The following is a 6,832-nucleotide window of genomic DNA, read 5'->3' as shown; positions in this document are numbered from 1 at the left end:
CTTCCTAAAAGAAGCTGGTTTTCTCCTTCATTTTTGTGGTGACCCTTACCCTCAAGCTCAGGGAGGTTTGAGAGAGAGAGCTGATTGGTCTGGGTTCAGGGGCTGGCTCAGGAAGAGGCCCGCCATGATGCCAAACTTTGATGCTGAGTTTAGCCAACCACAATATCAGGATAAGATTTAAAACTCAATTCCAGGAAAGGGGAATTCTTTCCCAGGGAGGGCCTCAGGTTGTTTATAGAAAAGCAGATGTAGGTAACCCCTTTAGTCAAGAGATAAAAGTGGAAACTGCAAGGGCAGGCCCAATAACATTCTTGCTTTTGTTACTTTCAGGGGCCCAGTCACCCTAAACTGCCTTAGGCCTATTGCTGCTGCAAACACCACTTACACCACTTTTTTTTTTTTTTTTTTTTTGGTTTTTCGAGGTAGGGCCTCACTCTGGCTCAGGCTGACCTGGAATTCACTCTGTACTCTCAGGGTGGCCTGGAACTCATGGCGATCCTCCTACCTCTGCCTCACGAGTGCTGGGATTAAAGGCGTGCGCCACCACGACCGGCACTTACACCACTTTTTATTTCCTCTTACATGGTTGGCTTAGGAATTGATCCTGGGATGGCTGGCTTTGTAAGCATTTTAATTGTTGAGCCATCTTCCCAGCCCCTGCTTTTTTATACTTTGAGGCAGGGTCTCATGTAGCTCAGGCTGGCCTGGAACTCTATATCTGAGGTCTTGAATGCCTGATTCTCCTGCCTCTACCGCCCTAGTACTGATATTACAATGATGAGTTACCAAGCCTGAATAGCCAGTCATGTTTCTAACTTCTGCAGCTTTCCTAAGTCTTCGCATGGTAATACCTCAGCTGCTGAGTCAAAATTCATATTGTTTTGAGACAGAGTCTAATCTAGTCCAGAATGACTTCAAACTCCCTTTGTAGCAGAAGTTGTTCTTAAATTTCTGATCCTCTTACCTCTGCTACAAAGTGTTGGAATTCTAAGTGTGTGCTATTGAAGGAGGACAGAAGAAAGATTGCTCCTCTTAGGCCCTTTCAGTTAGAGATGGTGGCCCAGGGAGAACCAGAAGATGCCACCCCAGTGGCACCTGCTCTGATACAAGAACAAACTCTTGGTAGAAACTGAACTCATGTCTAATCAAGACTGATTTACAGCGCCCCCTGCTGTCCACAGTGTAGCATACTACCTGGATAGGCTGCCCAAATGGGCTGGTCCAGGTAGTTTGGCCCAGTTTGGCTGGCTCTGGGATCGTCCTTCCCAATCTAAAAACCAATTGGATCTTCCCCCTTGACTATAAAGTCAGCTATCTTTTTCCTGTCTCTAGCTCCACCCTGCATTGCTCAGCCCCACTCAGATTTTCTGGTTCTGTTCAGTTCTGCCTGTCTCTCTTTGCTCAGGCCATGGGAAAACATGTGAGTCTAGCTTCTCATCACCCAGGCCAGCCGAGGAGGGAGAGCATAACACTGTTTCTTGGTCTGGGGAACTTTTCTGTTAGCCTCTGCTTTATACTTTGGGGTAACTTCTCACTTTGATTACATGTATGATTTTTCTCTGGACTCTGAGACTACCACGTGCGTATTTCCCTTACCGTAGAGATCTACCACATGGGTGCTCTCACTAGCTCCAGCCTGCTACCTGTGTAATTTCTTGAAGTTTGGGGTAACCATGAGTATTACTGTCTTCATCATGCATTTTTTCCTCTGAATTTCTTTCTTTTTTTTATTTTTGGTTTTTTGAGGTAGGGTGTCTCTCTCTAGCTCAAGCTGACCTGGAATTCACTATGTAGTCTCAGGGTGGCCTTGAACTCTCAGGATCCTCCTACCTCTGCCTCCCCAGTGCTGGGATTAAAGGTGTGCCCCACCACACCTGGCTGCTCTGAATTTCTTGGTTTCTGTTTTGATATTTTTCTCTCTGCTATTCTTCTTTAAGTTTCCTCTTTTAACTTTCTTCCTTGGAGAAAGCTCCTAAATTCTGACCTTCACGTGCTTTTGTCTCTACTCCAGTCTTTCTTTGAAAGCCTCAATTTTTCTTACATGAGCTTTATAAATTACCCTCCACATGCTTCTGGTTCTATTCCAGCCTTCCCTGAAAAACTTCAATTTCTCTTCGATGAAGCTTAGGAACTATACAGTGTTTTCTGACAAGGAGTGTGTTTCTTACTTCCCATGTTTATTGCTGCTCCAGGCTTCCTTCCTAGATCACAATCTCCCTTAAAATAAATTCCATGATTTGTGATTTCTTCCTAAATAAACATAATAATTAATTGTTTATCCTTCTTGAGCCTGTCTTTATCAATTCTCTGTTAAAAGTAGGGCAGAATTCGAACTTGGGGTCCATAAATTTAGGGGGCCCCCTCCTGGACTCCCAAATGCTGCATCACTGTAATACTCAACTTCAAAAGATGTGTGTGCATTTTGTTTATTCGTGTGTGGCACCACTCAGTCATACCTGCCTGCTTCTTTGAATTTTATTGCTGATATACACACTGTAGTACTGGACAGGTCCTGACAGGTAGGAACAACCACAGGGGAACAAAAGACAAACTCTGGGTCCTGAGTCAGTTATCTGTGTTTTCATCTGTCCCATTCTTATACTTTCTCATCAGCGTCGTTATAAAACATCAGCTTAGCTGTAACAGCAGCATGTTTGTAGACACTTATAATTACACCAAGCTACACCCAGTAGGGTTGAGATGGCCACACAAATGACAAACCAGACAAGGGGAATTGTCACTGAGGAACAAACCTTATCCCATAAAGTGTCCTCAGAAAGTCTACAGCATCAACTCAGATGTCACATAATTGCTTAGGGCAAAATCACAGCATTTGTTCTTGGTTGACATAAAAATCACTAATTTTTGAGATCACATTGCTGAGCATTACATGATTAGCTCACTGCAGATAACGCTTCTGACGTGTGGGTTAAATTTGAAGGCTTCATTTGCTAGGAACATTGTCTCTTTACTGGAGTCATCTGATGGATGACTAAAATGAGATAAAAGGCTTGGCATTTCTTTTACAATCTAGGTCTTATTTATTTATGGCATCTATTAATCCATGAATTCACAGGGAATAGGCTTCATCAGCTCAGGTTCTTTTCCATAGTTCTAACAAAGTGTGCTTCTCTAGGCTGAGCAGGCTGCCACTTCAGCTGCACCTAGGTTCTTTTCTCTTTGGCCTCCTTCTTCTGATCATTTTCCTTCACCCATTTCAGGAAGCTGTCTCTGCTCTTAGAGTGCTTAATATGCTCAATGTACACATGAATTCTCTTGGCAAGAATCTTGCCCTTGTCTTGCTTGTTCACAACAATGCCAACAGCATGCTGAGTGACACTGTAGATTCTCCCAGTCTTCCCATGATGACATTTATGAGGCATTCCTGTTTGGACAGTACCCATTCCCCTTATGTCTGCAATACCACCCTTCTTATAGATTCACATATACGTGGCCAATGGAACAACTCCATGTTTTTTAAAAGGTCTAGAGAACATGTACCAGGTGTCTCTCCTCTTTCCCTTTGTGTTTGCCATTTTGGCAAGTTACTGGAAGATGGCAGCTCTGGCTGAAAGGTAAGGCTTGGCATTTCTGTCTTTATATTGTGGATAGATCTTTTATTGCCTCAACCTTTGAGCCAGGCTTCACCTAAGTCTGTATACAGGGTGTTTTTAAAAATGTTTTGTTGACAACTTCCCTACATATTGACAATATATTTTGATCATAATCCATTCCCACCACCCTCTCTTTTCCTCTTCCAAAGCCCCCTCTTTACTGAGTCCCTTCTTTCAAAGTAGTCTCTAATCTATTTATTTTATTTTATTCTTTAAAGATAGGGTCTTTTTCTAGCCCAGGCCAACCTGGAATCACTATGTAGTTTCAGGGTGGCCTCAAACTCATGGCAATCCTCCTACCTCTGCCTCCCAAGTGCTGGTATTAAAGGCATGCACTATCATGTCTGGAAATCACATTATTTTGATGTCATCACTTTTTAGCTCCTATTATTCAGATCTTGTGTAGGTAGCATTAGCCACTGTGAGGTTATGGATGCCATAGCCATGTTGTATTTGGAAGACAGTATTGCAAATCATTCCCCTCCTTCCTTTGGCTTTGACATTCTTTCTACAACCTCTTCTGCAATGGTCCCTGTGCCTTGATGGGTGTGATAGAGATGTCCCCCTTAGTGCTAAACAGTCTACTGTCATTTTTCAGCACTTTGGTGAGTCAACCCAGTGGTCACCATCACCTGAAAAAATAAGGTTTTAGAGAAACTGCTCTCACAAAGTGAGAGGAGCATTACTATATGGGTATAAACATAAATATTTAGAGGGCAGTTTGATGGGCATGATATATGCATTTAGCCAGACAACAGTATTAGTTTCCCTCCTAGGGCTTATGACTTCCCCAGCTATAGGCTTTTGATTAGTTTTTCAGTACAAGGCATGAATTCCCTCCCATGGAGCTGACCTCCAGTCTAATCAGAGAACAGTTGGTTTCCCCCATAACAGGCATGCCACCATTGCATCTAGACTGTTGATCATTTGAGGAATGTTTTGGCAAAGACTATTACTACATGGGGTGAACTTGGTTTATTGTCCATTCATGTGATTCTTCCATCCCCTCTCATGTGCTTTGTCTGGGGCACAAGTACCTATAGTTCTGTGGCCTTATCATCAGGCCCAGTCCAAACCACGAGAACAGGTGCTTCTGTGGGGCAATGAAGAATGCAGTGTGAGGCTCAGCATTTAGAAAACCACAGAGACAATTTCTTTATGGGCTCACAGTTTTTATTCATGCCAACAGAGAGGGATGGTGGGGTTCAGAGCAAAAAGAACGAGAAGGCAGCTCTGAACCACCTACAACTATAAAGAGAACAGTTGAAAAATATTTCTTGTGGGAAATATGGAGGGATGCATCTTACACTGCTGTTATGTGGTGTCCAGACCTTTGTTAAATGCACAGCCAGGTCACCACTGGTTGGTGCTCACTCCTTTTGTCTTAAGTCAGCTGGCTCAAGCTGATAGCCCAGTGAAGAAACCTTGCCTGTCTTGTTTGTAATGTGTAGTTTCATCTCATTTTCTCTGCTTCCGTGCCCTAAGAAAGAGTCCCACCGTCCAGTAGGAAGCTTAGTCATTAGCAAACTAGCTCATGGGCCAGAGCTGATAGCTTTCCAGGTGGTTCTCCATAGTATCCAAGGAGATACTTGAAATCTATGCACCATGACAGTATTGAAGTTAATTTTTAAAAAAATTTTTTTTGGTTTATTTATTTATTTATTTGAGAGCGACAGACACAGAGAGAAAGACAGATAGAGGGAGAGAGAGAGAATGGGCGTGCCAGGGCTTCCAGCCTCTGCAAACGAACTCCAGACGTGTGCACCCCCTTGTGCATCTGGCTAATGTGGGACCTGGGGAACCGAGCCTCGAACCAGGGGTCCTTAGGCTTCACAGGCAAGCGCTTAACCGCTAAGCCATCTCTCCAGCCCTTGAAGTTAATTTTATTTTAGATCTTTTTTTTTTTTTTTTCTGCCTTAGGCTTCTAGCATTTACAGGTGAATAGGGGAACATAATGATTCTTCTACCAAAGTATTCTTTGAAGGTTCTTCCTTAGAGGTAGATAGATGACTGAGTCTGGAGAAGTGGGTAGTATACCTGGTGACATGAGCCTCAAAGGAGTGAGAGCTATTCCATGAAGGGAGAGGAGTGCTGAACTAGGTGAGACATTATAATATAAAGTCTTTTCTACACTCCTGGGCTGGAGCGGAGTCTGTTGGACTATGAGCAGCCTTAACCTGGAGGGCTGCTAGAGAGGTGGAATCCTCAGTGGGGAGCCAAGAGAAGGAGGCAGAGGTCAGGCAGGCTGTTTTTTTCTTGACTGCTCATGGGGAAGAAGGCTCCTCTGGATCTCAAAACATCACCAGTCAGGGATGCTGGAAAGAGGGGCTCAAGGCAGATACTGCTGGTCTGTGCTCAGGTTTCTGCTGTGGGCATCAGCATGTCCTCTCTGCAGTGCAAGTTGAAATACATATCCTGTAGGGCCACTTGGAGGATCACCTACAGGTATCCTTCTTGAACATACCCTTTGTTTCACAATTACTGTTTTCCAACTTTGCACCAACACGTACAAGTTTTGAAGCTGATCTCTACAGGGAAAAGAGAAAAGATTCTGGTTTCTTTCCCTTCCCTTTGTGGCTACTCTGCCTCTGGATCCCTGATTGTTTTCTTAAAAGAAAGGTCGGTGATTCAGTCACCCCACCCTGAGTTGCTGCCAACCCTTGATGTATGCACATTATTGCTGAGAACACCACTGGACCTTTAAACCCTAAAAATCACTCTGTGATGCTTATCAGGACTGAATATTAATTGGATGATGATGAAAACCATAGGTGTCTTCCCAGAATGGACAGCATCAAATCAGTCTAGTCTGGGCCACTTTTTCTTTTGGTATACAATGGTGGTGGGGCACACCTTTAATCCCAGCACTAGGGAGGCACAGGTAGGAGGATTACTGTGAGTTTGAGGCCTTCCTGAGACTATAGAGTTAATTCCAGGTCAGCCTGAGATAGAGTGAGAACCTACCTCAAAAAACCAAAATAAAAAATAAATAAAAATATAGAATTAAAGCAGCATAGTTTTTCAACTTTTATCTCATGAGAAAAATTTCTATATTATGATTATTATTAATTATCAGTCAGGGACTTATGTAGTCAAGGCTGGCTTCAAACTCACTATATTTGAGGATGACTCTGAACTTCTGATCCTTCTACCTTTCTTTTATGAAGGCTGGCATCACAGGCATGCACAGCTATGCCCAGTTTAATCCAGTTTAGGAC

General features: G+C 43.3%; 1 pseudogene; it reads right to left on the bottom strand.

Annotated features, from left to right (window-relative positions):
• Positions 1–3,057: 3,057 nt before the first annotated feature.
• On the bottom strand, positions 3,058–3,536 carry LOC123462333 (annotated as a pseudogene).
• Between the last annotated feature and the right edge of the window lie 3,296 nt (positions 3,537–6,832).

The sequence above is a fragment of the Jaculus jaculus genome, chromosome 7 (assembly GCF_020740685.1).
Source record: "Jaculus jaculus isolate mJacJac1 chromosome 7, mJacJac1.mat.Y.cur, whole genome shotgun sequence".
Lineage (NCBI taxonomy): Eukaryota > Metazoa > Chordata > Mammalia > Rodentia > Dipodidae > Jaculus > Jaculus jaculus.
Note: the sequence above shows the minus strand (reverse complement) of the source record. Positions and strands in the feature narration are given on the sequence as shown.